This window comes from Notamacropus eugenii, chromosome 2 (genome assembly GCF_028372415.1).
Source record: "Notamacropus eugenii isolate mMacEug1 chromosome 2, mMacEug1.pri_v2, whole genome shotgun sequence".
Classification (NCBI taxonomy): Eukaryota; Metazoa; Chordata; class Mammalia; order Diprotodontia; family Macropodidae; genus Notamacropus; species Notamacropus eugenii.
Genome location: NC_092873.1, coordinates 184,477,547 through 184,494,445, shown reverse-complemented (window position 1 = coordinate 184,494,445; position 16,899 = coordinate 184,477,547). Strand labels below are relative to the sequence as shown.

The 16,899-nt window shown below is 37.1% G+C and overlaps 1 long non-coding RNA gene across 1 annotated transcript in view; it reads left to right on the top strand.

Annotated features, from left to right (window-relative positions):
- Positions 1 to 14,224, top strand: part of LOC140523769 (uncharacterized) — a 44,709-nt gene extending 30,485 nt beyond the window's left edge. The window contains exon 2 of the long non-coding RNA XR_011973464.1: positions 13,875 to 14,224. This is a non-coding gene — a long non-coding RNA (uncharacterized lncRNA). The remainder of the gene's footprint in view (positions 1 to 13,874) is intronic.
- Positions 14,225 to 16,899: the final 2,675 nt, after the last annotated feature.

Below are 16,899 nucleotides of genomic sequence, written 5' to 3'. Positions count from 1 at the left end.
CCAGGCACCAAAGAAGAAAGAACAACTATTTATTTGAAAAGGGTGGTTCCTCATAATTACATTAAGATAATAATTCCCAGTAAAGAAATTTGCTTAAGATAATGAACACTGTGAACCCAAACTGTCTCTCATTATACTATATGTAGGTTTTATTTTTAAACATGGTGCTTAGATCATTCAGGAAAACTAATGGTGTGAAAGACAAATTACCTATAATTATTGTATATTACTTCCAGTTCCTGACAAGATTCTGGTAATACAAAAAACACATACTATGAATGACTTGATGCAATATAATATGTCTCATTCATAGAAATAGAAATAGAAAGAAAAATCCGGGCTATATCATTTAGGAAAAAGGTACTTTTAAAAGAGAGTTCCACCAAGAGACAACATTAAAAAATACCAGTCTTGCAAGTTTCATTTCATGTGGTACACAAGTTACTTGTGTTGTAATGACTATTACTTAATATGTGAACTAAAAGGTTACAGTGACTGAAGAGATTGATTTGAGTGCAACAATTTTGCCACATCCAAATGGAATGTAGTAGGTAGGGTCTCAGACCCTCACCATGAAAGCTACCCCAAAGTCAGAACACGTTGCAGGTCAGCATCTGCTCAAAACCATAGCTCATAAGCCCCCACTGATGGATGCTTTCTCCCCCAGCCAACCAGAGGATACATTAATTCAAAGTAAAAGGCATTTGGTAAAGCAAAAGAGTAAAATAAACAAGAGTATTTCCCTCTTCATATATACACAGGAATATATTCTACTACAGCAGTAAAACACATTGGAATACATGTAATCAAGGCAACTTTCTTAAGATAGCATCACAGCTGGAAACTTTCTCAGTCCTCTTTGCATTATCCTCCCCAGAACTACAAATGTCTTCTGCTGTTATCATCAGACTTATGAGTTTTCTCTGGTAAGTTAGAGTTCTGATGATCCATTCCCTCTGCCACAATGCTCTCTACTGGTATCTCTGGAGAACTGCTCACCTCTAGTTACAGCTCTGCCGGCAGCAGCACTAGGGAGGGTTCTCTGGTCATAACACGTCAGAAACCTGCCAAGTACAAACTTTTTTGGCAGTGCACTTGCTGTGAGCCCTCTCTTAAGTAAATCAATCAACGCTTGTTTTGATATTGAAGCTTTGTCTCAATAATCTTTTGATTGTGTTAATTAGAAAATTCTTGTGTTGACTTAGAAAAAAACCCCCACACAATCTGATGAAGATGGGTGTGGGGGTGGCACAGCAAACAATGGATGTATTTGTACTCAAGAAATGAGCAAAGAATTAGAAAGGGAATTTTCTACACAATCAGAAGTCTGAGCTTACAAGAGAGAAGATCAAAAGATTATAGAATCATAGAATGATAGGGTAAAGAGATTATAGAATCAGAATGATAGGGTCATAGATTTAGACCTGAAAGGATCTTAGAGGCCATTTAGAGTCACTAGGTAGCACAGTACTATGGCGCAGAACCTAGAATCAAGACGACCTGAATTCAAATCCAGCTTCAAATACTAGCTATATGTTCCTGGACAAGTCACTTAACCTCTGCCTCAGTTTCCTTAACTGTAAAATGGAGATAATAATAGTACCTAACTCACAGGGTTATTGTAAGGAGTGCTTAGCTCAGTTCCTGGTACATAATAAGAGTCATATAAATGCTTATTTCCTCCCTCTCATCTATTTCAACACTCTCACCATAAAATATTAGTTATTCTTCATGCCTGCCTTGAACTCAGGAGGAAAAAAATGCACTAAAGGAATCCTATAACTAAGGTGAGGTAATATACTAATATTTGTAAGAAACATGACATATATGAAGTTAGGTAATTATGATTCAACCTGATGCTAATCCATTTAGCTAAGATTTCTTGTAAGCAAAGCAAAGAAGAAAGAGAAATTGGTTGTATTCACTTCCAAGATGTCTCATTACACATTTTCCAGGCTTTCGCAAGTCACAACCCATCTAAATTTCTTTTTATTCAAGGGCTGTTTTAATGCAAAAGTGTTTAAATGTCAGAATAGACCGCTACTAAAGATATCTTAAAATAAGTTAGTCACTATCTGTCATAGATGTCCTAGGCTTTTACTTGCCTAGAAACAAGGGATTTGAGAAGATGCCTTCAAAAGAGCCCCTTCTAGCTCTCAGATTCTAAATGTATATTCAGTTCTCAAATGCACATAGACATAGATATGGTTTATAGATCATCTCACTGGCAGATGATTCAAAAAAGCAATTACATTTGGCTTTCAAAAGTGGTTGCTGTATATATTTTAAAATAATAGCATTTTGATAAACTAGGAATTTACTTTAGCAACATGATGAAATTGTGCTGTAAGACCTGAGAAGCAGTTTCTTTTCCCTCAGCCTGATACCTGCTTCTGAACTCTTCCATGGAAATAGAAACCTTATATCATAGACAGATAAAAAGAACCAGACTAACCAGAACTGAATTTTCTCAAAAGTTCTCTAAGCAGTAGAGGGCTTTTGATTTCAAAAGCCTTCCTTTTTGAGAATTAGGTTATAATACATGCAAGAATAAGAAGAGAACTAGATGACAAAGGAAAATGCCATTGTATTAACTAAATGCCATTAATAGAAAGTATCAATATAGCATGTATTTAAGCAGACTACTACAGATGGTCTCATTCTTGGAAGCATATTGTGCCATCAATTTATAGTCAATTGCAGTAGGAAGACAGAGACTGAGGTAATCAACGAAGCAGTGAAACTCAGACACTTCTGTACTAAAACTCAAATCACATAAATCAGGTTTTTAAAACTTCACTGACTTTCTCCTTTCTTTACAATGGGAACAAATCAATTAAACAAGCAACAAGCATTTATTAAGCAACTAGTATGTGCCAGACACTAGACAAGGTAACAGGGAGATGAATTAAAAAATAAGACAGTCTCTGCCTTCCAGGAGTTTATGTTCTAATGGGCATTGTCCTGAGAAGGAAAAAAGCTCAGGAGGAGTTTAGAATTTTGAAATTATTTACATTTTAAGATGGGTACTAAAGTGAAAAATCCTAGTATGCAAAATTCTATATGTACTATATAATTAAACTCAATGTCCACTATTATCTTTTAAAATATACGCACACATATAAGTGTATTTTACATATATATGTACCTGTATATATATATAAAACTAACATATATTAGTTTTACATCAGTTATTATTTTCCTAATCTTGTGGTCTGCTTTCCTAATGGATGGGTGATAACTATAGCTTCTTTTAAAACAACATTAACATATTTACATTATACAAGAAATAAAATTAAAATGTAAATTGATTAATGACATGACTAAATATCACAGATAGTTCTGATATATTAATCTACAGAATAAGCATGAATGATACAATAGACCCAAGACTAAAGAAATGCTATGCATCTGAGAGACATTCATAACAGATCAAAGGCACTTAATAAATGCTTGCTAAATGATTGTCTTCTAAGCATCAAGCTCTGTGGTAAACCCTGAGAATACAAGCAAAAATGAAACAGTCTATGCTGCTATCAAGGATCTTACATTCTAACTAGGGAGGCAACATGAGTATATGAAGATATGGACAAAATTTTAAAAAGATGATTTGAGGAAGGAATACTCTGGTAGCCAAAAAAAATTAAAAAGGCTTCACTAGGAAGATTTGTCCTTGAGCTGAGTTTTGAGAGAAAACATTAATTCCAAGAGGCAAAAATGGGGAGGGAGATTTCACAAAGGGAAGTAAAGTGTAAGAAGACAGGGAAGGTAGAAAGTCTCTGGGATATAAAGAGCTTTAAATGCCAAACACAGGAGCCACAAGAGTTTATTAAATGGAGGGTAGAAAGAATAATATGATCAGACCTGGGTTTAAGGACAGTCACTTTAGAAACTGGAGGACAGTGAGGAGAATCTTGGTAGGGAGATCAAGAAATGGACTTTGGCAACAGTTTAAATATGAGGTGATGAGAATCTGAGATAGAGTGGAGGCTATGTGAGTATAAAGAAAAAGATGTAAGTGAAAGATTATGAGGAGATGGAAATTTAATAGCTGAATGGATACTTGAGGTGAGTGACAGTCAAGAATGACACAAATGTTCTAAAACTGGGTATTTGGAAAGATGATGATACCCTAGAAAATAATAGGAAAGTTGGAAAGAGGTGATGATTTGGAAGAAAGCTAATCAATCCTACTTTGGACATGTTGAATTTTAGATGCATATGGGATATTCAAATATCCAATAAACAGTTGGCAATGTGAGACTAGAACTCAAGAGAGAGAATGGGATTGGATATATAGATTTGGGAATCATTTGCATAGTATTGATCATTAAACTCATGGCAAATGATGAGGTCACCAAGTGAGAGAGTATAGAATGAAAAAAGAGCCCAAGAAAAGACTGTGGTTTATATTCACAATAATTGGGCATGACATGAATGACAATCTACTCAAGGAAAGTGAGTCAGAGAGGTAAGAAGAGAATTAGGAGAGAGAAGTGTCACAAAAACCCAGACAAGAGAGAAAATTACAAGAGGAGAGGGTAGTCAGAAATGTCAGATCCCACAGAGAGGTAAAGAATAATGAGGATTGAGAAAACATTGTTAGACTGGGCAGTTAAGAGTTAATTGATACCTTTGGAGAGAGAAGCTTCATTTGAGAGATGAAATTAGAAGCCAGACCTCAGAGTACAGACTAAGAAGGAGGTGGAGGAACCCAGCATAGATGACTTTTTCAAGGAGTTTGGATGAGAAAGGGATGATAGGGAGGATGGTAGCATCTAGTGAAAGTTTTTTAAGAGTAGAGGGTATGTGGACTCTCAATTTCTTTTGGCAATCACGTATGCCCAAGCAAAAAAAAGATACGTATTATCATTGAAACAATATTTTGACTTTTATAAGAATTCTCAGCTATCAAAAAAAAAGAATTCTCAGCTTAAAATTGTCATCAGTCATGACATTGAGTCATAATGCCATTCTATACTTCAAATTTCAAACAGAGACCCTTGATAATGATTTATATGGTATTTCATGAATTTTCATGGAATGGCCTACCTCTTTTACCTATCAAATAGTAAGTTATTTGCATCTTTCACATCTCATCTTCTCTAGAAAGTCCTCTTTAATTATATGTCAATATCTGACCTTCAGTTTAACTCCGCCGTGATGAATTAAGCACATTGGATGCATTTTGATAGGTTTTGGAAAAACATGAAAATAAAACACAACCCCAGAATTCAAGAAGCTTGTTGTAGTCTAATGTAGTTGGTAGGGTTCACTGATAATATAAATTAGAATTCCGGATGAATAAGAAAGTTTTATTTTAAATAATATGTGTGTGTGTGTGTGTATTTGATGAGAGACAGATCTTACCTTGGAGTGGGAGATCATGGAAAACTTCCAGAAATAGGTATCTGTATGTATCCTCCCCCTATCATTTTTTCTCCTTCTTTCCCTTTCTCTCCACCCCTTTCTTGCTCTATCTTCTCTCACACTCAATTTCTCTGTCATAATCTTACCCATGATTCAGATAGTACTTCACCTATATTCTTTAAAAACTTGCCATAGGGATGGGGACAAGAAGGAAAATATTTGTCAGTTGTGAACAGACTAGACAGATTGTGTATACCTACATGCACATTATATATTCCCTGTCCAGTTATCTATCTTTCCGCAGAATTATTCACCTTACAAGATAGAATACATGGAATGAGACTGGAAGGGTAGATTAAAGGCAATTTCTAGAGTGTCAAAATACCAGTCAAAGGAATGAGAACTTTTTTCTACTGGCAATGAAATCACTGAAGATGGTTAAATGGTAGATTGATATGATCAAAGATATGTATTAGGAAGAGGAATCTGGTAGCAGTGAGGAGTATGGATTAGATCAACAAACCAGATGTGGGAAGAAAGAGTAGGAGACTTATTGCACCAGTGTGAGTAAGAAGTAATGAGGGCTTGAAGTAGGATGGTGGTAGTAAGAATGACAAGGAAGGCTATGTGAGAAATCTAGGGGAAATAACTTTGAAGGACTTATTAATGGGTTGGTTGTATGGAATAAGAAAGGAGGAATTGTAACAAGTAAAAATGACACTAAGGCACAGTTTTCTCTGGAGCAAGATATGTATTAACAGTGATGCATATAGTATTAGTAAAACAGGTCACACTGGCACCTCAGCAAAAGCCAGGGACCTGAGTATGATCAATTTATTAGTTAGGCTAGCAATAACCATTGAGTCAATGGCCTGTCCCAAAGACCAGACACCAACAGGATCTTTTAAACCTATGTCTTCTTTCTGCCTGGCCTGACAGTACTTTATTTGGACCTCCACTGGCAAAGGTAAGACAATCCCAATTGGCAGGTGCGTTGACCTTCAAATGAGGCTGATCATGGCCCTCTCTGGCAATCTAGGAATATTAATTGTTTGGTGGGCATCAATTGCCTCTAGTAATCTTGGCCAGGAAAAAAAAGCCTACCCCAATCAGGATTTCCCACCCTCTCCTTTATCCTTCCCCTTGGAGACCAAGTTACCCCTAACTTTGATGAGAACAGCAAGGACAGGAGAGTTATCTCCAGGGGAGGAACCTCACTTACCATAGTTTCTCTGTTTACTGGGGATAGAGGGTGGAGTCATCATATTACTCAATCACACCTTTTAGGACCTTCCTGGTGAGCTAAACTGAGAAGTGAGGTCTGACAAAATGGTAAGGTCTGAGCAAAAGGATGGATTTCAGATAAATATGATACAGTCAAAAATAGTTTCAAGGTTACAAGTCTGACAAGGGAAATTGATAGAAATACTAGTAAACTCCAAAGTTCAGTTTTAAACATTGAATATCTAGGTGAAGAAGTCTGGAAGGCAATTGGAGATGGAATTCTTGAGACTTGGAAAGTGATCTGACCTAAAGATATAGATTTAGGGTACATATAGAGGTGGAAATTGAAGCATGAGAATGAATGAGTTTACCAAGAAGGAGAAGAGACAGAAGATAAATTTTGCATACTTCTTCAGGTCAGGGAAAGAGACTAGGCTTGGGATTTTATTGATAAGAGGTTCTCAGGTGAGGAAATTCCCTCTACCCATGCAGGTTGGTGCTTTCTCTGCAACTTAAAGTCTTAGAAAGTTGCCTAAGTCATTGAAGAATTAAATGATTCGTCCATTGTCACATAACTAAGACATATCAGAGGCAGAAAATAAATCCAGGTCTTTCTGGCTATGAGAGTTCCTATATTATATTAAACTACCTCTTTGACTCCTTCAAATCTGGGTATATGTAAAAGACTGTAAACTCACTCTTAAGTATATTGCTGAAGAATACACTGCCAGTGTTTCTACTTTTTGTATAAGATTATCAAGTTCTTGAGAACAGGCCCTCTACCTCCACTTTCATGACCTTCTTAATAGCACCTCATTCTCTATATGTTAAATCTAACCCCCACTAACATCCTGTTTCATTGTCTCATCAGTGCATGGAAATGACCCTTGGTTCTTGAAGTGAAAGGCAATTTCTATTAAGGGGAAAGCCTTCATGGGAGGGCCTGGCTCTAATTGGTAATGGTAGAACTGGAATTTAAATGCAGGCCTTCTGACTTCAAGTCTGGCTTCAAGACTCTTCCCACTGTACCAAGCCTCCATCTTTTGAAGTACTGAGGGAGGATCAAATGAGATATTTGTAAAGTATCTAGCACAGTGCTTAATAAATGCTTATTCCCTTCTTTCCTCTTTCTTATTAAACAATACAGCACCTAATTTTATCAAACTGTTCTATATTTAAAGGTTTTGAAGGAGAAACCTTTTCTTCTGCATGGTTTGGAATGTAGTTGGCATTTTTAAAATCACTCAGATGTGCAACCTTGCTCTAACCCAGCTTTATAATATCTCCGTGACGTTCCCTAACTCCTGAATTGTTATGTACTATTTTTTTGGATAAGCATCTAAAAGACTGATTACATTATTTAGCTTTAGGTTAAGTGATGGAGAAAACAAGACTTGACCCTGGCCTATCCACTGGCGATACCTGGGGAACTGTAGCCTTTCAGTCCCATTGACCAGGAGATACTGCACATTTGGAAAAGACCTGACTCTATAGAGAGTATTCTCAAAACAGACACTGCTTTCAAGAAGATTTGACTATTTACTGATCATGGCATGAATGAGACTTAAAAGGTACCCAAATTTTTTCCCAGGAGTTTGATATTATTGGATGTGTATTCTGCTTTCCTTTAGAGTAAAATTATGGTATCTAGGGGGTACAGTGGGAAGATGGCTGGAGATGGAACCAGGAAGACCCAAATTCGAATTCTGTCTTTCAGTACTGTGTGATCCTGAGTAAGTCACTTAACTTTTCAGTGCTTCTTTCTTCATCTGTAAAAGGAAAGGGATTGGATTGGATGGTCTTTAAGGTTCCTTCCTTTGAGCCTACTTCTTGCCTGTGTGACCTTGGGTAAGTCACGTTCCCTCTCATGGCTTCAGCTTCCCCCTTTTGATAAATGAAAGGGTTGAACTACATGACTCTCTTTTCTGCTTTAAAATGCTCTGATCCAGATGCTTGCTATACTATCTCTTCCACCTCTAATATTTTTGTGATGTTGACTCTTGGGCATGGGTAAGACTAGCCTGTCTCACTCAAGATTAGAGTTTTGCTGCCACCTGTTGACAATGACAGTAAATAGCAACAACGGAAGAAAAAAAAAACCATTCCTAGGACTGGGTAGTGCTTGAGTGGGTCCATTTTCCTGGATCCTCTCTGCACTGCAGCGGGTTAGTCCCCTCCTCACCTTTTTATTCTATCCAGTTCTTATCCATGTCATAGAAGTTAGGAAATTTTCAAAATTTAATGATGATTTTAAAGTAATTTAACCCATTTCAGTTTCTAAGTAGCAAATATTAACTCTATTCAGAATGATTGGAAGAAAAACAGCAAGTAAATATTAAAATAGGAGGCAGCTAGGTGGTTCAATAGATAAAGCCCCAGGCCTGGAGTCAGGAAGACTTGAGTTCAAATCCACCCTCAGACACTTACTAGCTGAGTGACCCTGGGCAAGTCACTTAACCTGCTTGCCTTAATCCACTGAAGAAGGAAATAGCAAACTATTTTGGCATTTTTGCCAAGAAAACCCAATGGACTGTCCATAGGGTCACTAAGAGTCAGACATAACTGAAAAACAAAATATATTAAAATGTATTATATTAAATGTTTATAAAACATATAAATGTAGGCACTATTCGTCATAAGTTGTTTTAAATGTTAAAACAATGCCAGTGGGGGGGTTTTGGTTGTTTTAGTCTAACCTATTTTCCTACTACAGTAAGGAACTACCATTGTGGAAACTTCCTTCACTGATTTATATCTAACTCCTCTGCCTTAGAGAGCTGTCAGGAGGGATTAAGTGACTTGCCCATGGTCACAAAGCTGGTATATGTTAGAGGAGAATATCAACCTAGGTCTGTCTGACTCTGAAGCTTTAGACTTTTAGGTCAAGCTGATTCACGTATGAATAGTTAATATATTAAATACTATCAGATGAGGAATAAAAATTCAACTTAATGAGCTTAAATTCAAAAAAGAGTTGAGTTAAAAATAACTGCTGAATTTTTACCAATTCTTTTCATCATAATATATTCTAATCAAAATTGCAGGGATTTATAAAAAGCTACTTGTTCCTTCTTTCCTTCCTTCCTTTCTTTTTCTTTCTTTTTTCCTTCCTTCCTTCCTTCCTTTCTTTCATTCTTTTCTTTCCCTTTCTTTCATTCTTTTCTTTTTTCTCTCTTTCTTTCTCTTTCTTTCTTTCCTTCCTTCCTTCTTTCTTTCTTCCTTTCTTGTAGAATTGGTATGAACATTGCTCCAAAAAGTCAGATGGTTTCTATCAATAAGTTGATCTCATACACTGAGTTACTACTCTGGGCAAAACACTTGAGGAAGAGAGACAAAAGAAAGAAGAAGAAAAGATTCCCAAAAGGTCAGGAATATGAATAAATACTGAAGGGATGCAAAGGAAAGGAGCAGTCATAATCTAATGAAGTTTATTATGGAAGGCATCCTACTGGAGGTAAGTCTTAGAATAAGGTTTTGAAAAAAGGAAAGGACACATTAGCAGAGGGGGAAGTGGTGGACATTGTTGGTGAGTGGGTGTCATCCATGTTGTTACTGTTCAGTCATTTTAGTTGTGGCTTACTCTTTGTGACCTCATTTGTGGATCTCTTGGCATAAATATTGGAGTATTTTGCCATTTACTTTTCCAGCTCATTTTACAGATGAGGAATTGAGGCAAACAGAGTTAAGTGACTTGCCCAGGGTTATACAGATAGTATGTATCTGAGGTGAGATTTGGACTCAGGAAGGTGAGTTGTCCTAACTTCAGGCCAGCACTCTACTCATTGTGCTGCCTAGCTGCCCCAAGAAGAAAGTTCCCATTTTTGTTTTTGGTCATTTTCAGTTGTGTCCAATCCCATTCAGAGTCTTCTTGGCAAAAAATTGGAGTGGTTTGCCATTTCCTTTTCCAGCTCATTTTACAGATGAGAAAACTGAGGCAAACAGGGCCAAGTGACTTACTCAGGGCCACACAGCTAGTACATATCTGAAGCCCGATTTGAACTCATGAAGATGAATCCTGATTCCAGGATAGGTGCTCGATCTACTGCACCACCCAGCTGCCCTTATCATTTTCATTGTCACATAGTAATAAGAATTTTGCTAGAATAATTTGCTAGAATAAGAATGCTAGAATTTACATATTTTAATGTTTACAAAGCAATTTTTGTTATCTTATTAGTTGTCTCAGAACTGTTTGAGATAAACTAAGGACCATCTAGTCAGCAATTATACTGAGACTATTTATAAATTATATTAATAGATGATAAATGTATATTGCAAAGAGACTTTGGAGGTCATCTGCTCGAACCTCTTCATTTTGAAAACAAACATAAAGGACTTACTTGCTGGTGGACCTAGAGCTAGAAAGTATCAGAGCGGACTGTGGACACAGGATTTCCTGACTTCTGGTCCAGTATTCTACCCATGATGCTATGCTGTCTCCAAACAGTTGCATGTTCTTAAATCATTCACCTTGATGATCACTTTTTATTCTACACTACAATGTCAGCTTTTCAGGTGGTTACACAGAACAAACAATCGAACCTATATTCAGGATGGTGAAAGGGATAAAATCAGCTTAGAGAAAAGTATGTTCCAGATTCTTAAATGGTGAATGAAAGAATGAAGGGCAAACTTTCACCTTGCTTTGTTTTGTTTATTGAAAAGCTTGGCTTGTTTGTCAAGTCCAATGCTGTCCTGCCTGTAGACATGTGCAGAGCCAAAATTGTAGTCAGCACTGGACAAAGAAGGAAGAGCGTCTCAGAGATATAGCAAATAATAAACAGCATGAGACTTCTTAAAAGAGATTCACCCTCCACTTGAGTTCTTGTTCGGAAGCAGAACTCCCCGTTCCTCATGCTACTATGTTATATATCTTCCAATGAGCTAAGAAAAGTGACCTAAAACCTACTGCTAGGTGAAAGGGTATTGGGCACAGACGAAGGAAAGAAAAAGTAAAACAATAAGGCCTTTGATGGACAGGATTGAGATTTCTTAACATTACAGAAGGCTAAATCAGTGGTTATAGGATGGCTGGCAGCAACTCCCACTAAAATAACACATATCCCTATTGCGTAACTTGGAGAGAGAAATCGCTGGGGAGGGTGGCTTACAATGCTTTCTAAACCAGGTTAACCAAGCCTCTCTGCCCTTCATAAAGAGGATATTAATAAAGCGTAAGTATAAAGAAAACATTTTTTTTGGCAGTCGGTTCAAAGACTGCTGACATCCCTGTTTTGTGCAATCCATGGGTCACCTTGGGTGGGGTTGCTGTTTTTGTCATTTACTCCTGGAGAAAAGTAGGTCAAAATGTGTTTGCCTTCTCTCCTCTTTGATTAAATCCTTGCATTCAATCATGTGTTGCCTCTTAATTGATGTTCTGTTAATCCAGAGTGCCACCTACTGATTCCTCAGGGAACGTTTCCTGCTACACCTGTGTGAGCCCACACAGGGCTGGACTTTTTCTTGGAACAGTCTTGGAAGTCTCATGACGTTAGGCAAGCAAAGTACACAGTTGAAAGTAGAAAGACAGTCAAAGCAGAAGATATGGTTAAGGATGAAAATAATTGTTGGTGCAATGAAGGGATTAATATAGATATTACTAGATTTACCTGATATTTTTTTTAAATGGTAAAGAATGCAGGAGCAGGTGAGGAATATAGGATACTCTGGGACATACTTTTCACAGCTATGGCCAAGTAGAGACCATAAAAAAGAAAATAGATAATATTAACTTCGCAAAAATTAAAAACTTTTAAAAAACACTAGCAATCCAACCAGTATAAGGAGGGAAACTGTCAATTATGTTTGTATCAAATATCCCTAATAAAAATATAATATCCAAAATACATAGGGAGCTACAAACATAGAAGGCCAAGAGCAACTTCCCAATAGGTGAGGCGTAAACTGAAGGAGAATTACCAACTGAGGAAATCTGCTAAAGTAAAAGGTAAGGGTACTGGTACTGACTAATAAGGAGGAAGGGATAAAGCATTTATTAAGTGCCTACTATATGCAAGCTATGCTAAATGTTCTTCAGATATCTCATTTGACAAATATTGATTTCATTTGAGGTAGATTCTATTATTATTCCTATTTTACAGTTGAAGAAACTGAGGCAGACAGTGGTTATGTAGCTTGGTCAGTGAATTATAGCTAGTAAGGGTCTGAGACCAGATTTGAACTCAGGTCTTCCTTATTCCAGGCCAAGCTGTTGAGACGGTGAGGTAGCTGGTGGCTCATTAGATAAAACATCCAGTTTCACACACTTATTAGCTATGTAATTTAGGCAGTTTCCTCCCCTATAAAATAGGGATAATAATAGCACCTACCTCCCAGAGTTGTTGTGAGGATCACATGAGATAACATTTGTAAAAGTGCTGAGCACAGTACGCGTCACATAGTAGGCACTACAGAAGTGTTTATTCCCTTCCCAACACTTTATCCATTGTACCCCCTGGCTGCTCTCCCCACATCATCAACCAATATAAAATGACAATACAAAAACTAATGAGGAGTGAAACTGCTATTTTACTATAAAATCAACACGTAACTCTCCCCCCAAAAAATCCACTGTATTTTGAATTCTTTGTGAAGTTGAAGTGGGTATGTTAACTCTAATAACATAAATATAGAGAATATGCTCATGGACTTTATTTCTCATAGTGTTTGGAGCCCAAGGTCCTTCCCTTGGAATAGCACTTAAGGACATCTGGAATGTCAATGGAATCCAAGTATATGGAAGCTGCAAAGCTCTAGGAATTCTGACTCCAGTCCCCATCTAGAATAAGGTTATCATGATGGAATTCAAAGAGCAGAGCTCCTACCTAGGAAGCATTATAACCTAGCAATCCAGACCCAAGGTAGATCACAACAGCATGGAATAACCGGCTAGTTTCTGGTAACTCCTCTAGAGAAGGAAGGTGCTATGAAATGGAAACAATATGCATCAAAATCTTAGGGACAGCCTACAACTTTAGCAAAAATGAGAGCCTTATAGGAATTACCAACCACAAAAAGCTGAGGAAGAGACTGAGCTAAAGCAGTCCTGGAAAACTGAAAAATGCTGTTAGGCAATAAGAAGGTTCACATAACTGAATCCATCAATCTCTGGTTGTATTCACTGATTTGAATGATATATGTTGCGTAAGTAGGAAATAAATGATACAGCAAATCTGACTATAAGTTTATTGTCTTTTAATTTTTAAAAAAGCATTAAGCAAAACTTTACATTTACGAAAAAGACTCATTTGGGGAAATTATTTTTCTACTTCATTTTTCAGAAAGCTGGATATAAACCCAGGAGTGATGTCAACAGGAAAGAACTGTGATTGGATGAGGAAGCTGAAAAGGAATGGGGGTGGACTGGAATGTAAGAGCAGAATACAATTTGAGAGAAGTGTTGCAACTCTAATATCCAATTCCAGCTTCTGAACCATTATTATGAATACCAAGATAAGGTGAAGGGGATCAGCATTCTTCAGACTATCCAAGACAAAGACTTAAAGAAGGGGCAAAGCAAACCATAACATAATGTGTGCCAAATGTGTACCCCTTCGTCTGTAAATGCAAAGTTCTTATGCCTACCTGGAGAGACAGGAAGAAGAAGGAATAAAAGAAGATTAACTTGTAACTCCCATGGAATTAGGAATTTGTTTTCTTTGGTGTACATATGGTGAATTTTTTTTCTATCTGATTCATTTCCTTTTTTACTTATTCACAGGATAATGAAAATAATGCTGGATTTTGAATCAAGGGGCTTAAATTTGAATCCCATTTCTAACCTTTACCACTTATATTTAATTAATTATGTTCAGTTAACAAACATTTATTTTTCTCTCCTCCACGTTCATGAAGAAAAAGGGGAAATAGGCCTTGTAATAAATATGGATAGTCAAGCAAAACAAATTTCCATATTGCCACTTATTACTAGTAAGTGAATCTGGGCAAGTCATAAACTTTCTAAATGTTTCCCTGTGTTTAAAATGAATGGGTTTTAGATTAGGGGTCTTCTCTGATCCCTTTTAGCTTTAAATCTGTTTATTACATTGCTCCGTGTTTGAACTAAATACTTTATTCCTAATGGATCTATGTGTCTCTGGTATGCCTAAACTATATATTGGCATAGGGCAAGAGTACTTGAGCTGAGGTTTTAATAGTGATTGCCCCAAAGCAGCATGCTGAATTCTGGGTATGATTAAGAAGAATACTATGTTAGAAACTATTTCAGAGCAAGGACCATTACTTTCATTTATTCAACAAATATTTAATCCCAAAAGGCACTAGCACAATGCCCTGAACACAGTAGGCTCAGTTCAGCTTGGCATTTCCACATCCAAGGAATATCACTTAGTCCCTGCAATTTTCATTATTTTAACACTCAATTTTTGGTGAATAAATTGTTGAATATCTTACAACCTTTAAGACAGTCCACATAGCTGAAATGTTGATGTTTGACTCTCTATTTTAATTTTTTACTGTGTCTATAACCCTCCACTCAAGTCCTAGTTCAATGCCTTTCTGGCATGGAAGTGGTCCTGGATTTTTAAAGACTAAATGTGAGCTCTACTCAGCTCTATCAAGTTGGAAAGACTTCAAATGAGGGTCCAGTTATGGACTGGATATCAGTTGTCTGAGACCAGATTAACTTGGTTCATAAAGAAGCATCACCAAGTTGGCTGTTGGTTGATACAATTTTCAGTCACAGTTATTCTTGGTGACCATCTATAAGCTGTACAGGAATTGTAATTTGTATCAGAGAAGGGAATGTCCACAAGGATGAAAACTCAGCTCCCTGAAGAGCTGAAATGTAAGTATATCTATGTCATCTTGTACGTGTTTTCCTCTTTAAGGACAGGAAATCCAGTTTCCTGTCTGTATTTAAGAGAAAACAGAAAGAGCAACATGAATGTAGCATGAGACAAAAATAAGGAAAGTCCTTTGTGGCTAGTAAAGACAAGAAGAGAAATATTACAAGCCCCATAGGAATTCCAAGTTGCCTTCACTGTGAAGATCATGATCTTTCTAAGCTCTCAGAGCTAGACAGCCTCGTGAGCTGCTATGGCCAAAAAACAAAGTATTACCTCATGGGTAAACTTAATACTCTCTGGTTCTCCAATAAAAGGCATCTACAGTCTGTGTCTGGGTCTATACTCAAAATCTTTTCAAATTATCAGAACATACCAGAATGTGTATACTACTGACTTTTTTTAGAGTCCAGAATTGCCTAGGATTACAATTTTACTGGAGGATACATTCAACAACATTCAGAAAACATTTAAGTGCCCACTTAATGTGAGACAGAGGCAGCAGAGCATAGTAACCTTAGAGTCAGGAAGACCAGGATTCAAGTCCTCTTTATGATACATTTTAGCTGTGTGCCCCTTAGCCACTTAAACTCTCATTGCCCCTAAGCAGTTCTTTAAAAAGACATTGTTAGTCTGTATCATCAGTGGAAGCAGTTTTCTTCGTAGAAATTAAGGGTCAAAACCCTACCCCCAAATCCAGAAGCACACATGCAAAAAAAGCATAAAGCATAATGTAGGGTGCTAAGAGGGAGGAGAGAAAGAAAGGAAGGAATTGGGAAAGGGTTCATTGAGGAGGTGGCTTTGAGACTGGACTTTGAAGGATAGATAGAATTTCCAAAGACTGAGATAGGTGAAAAGCATTTTAGGACATAAATTGAATAAAGCAAAAGAAAGTAGACAAGTGTTTGTTACATGTTTGAGCTAAGAATTGGCATGAGAAGGGCAGCCTAATGAAAAGATTAATTTACCATCTACATGTGGGATAAATTGGAGAGGAGTCAGACTGAAATGGGACCATAGCTTACGGAGCAATTACGTTACTCTAGGAGAGAGGTAATAAGGGTTTGACCTAGAGTGGTGGGAGTGCAAATGGAAATGAGGGGGCAGAGACCAGTAATCCTGCAAAGATGGAGTCAAATGGAATTGACAAATGATAAAATATACAGAATAAGGAAAAGAGAGAAATCAAAACTGCTACCTTCCAAATTTATCAGGGTTGTTAGGCAAAGGTTTGGGACAGGAAAGATAACTCCCTGTTAAAACAAAACAAAATAAAAATGATCAGTATCCAGGTTTCTTTGTTGAGTGAAGTTCAAGGGAGTAAGACGGTGAAGAGCAAATGTTTAGTCTGGATGGACATCAATCAGTACTGGATTAGAGCCTACAACACGAGAAATCTCTAATCTTTTAGAGAAATTGATCATTTATGTTCTTTGCCTCAACTGGCTGGATAGTCCTGGGACAAGTGTGCCTTGACCCCCAGCTCTGTCCATAAAGCCAA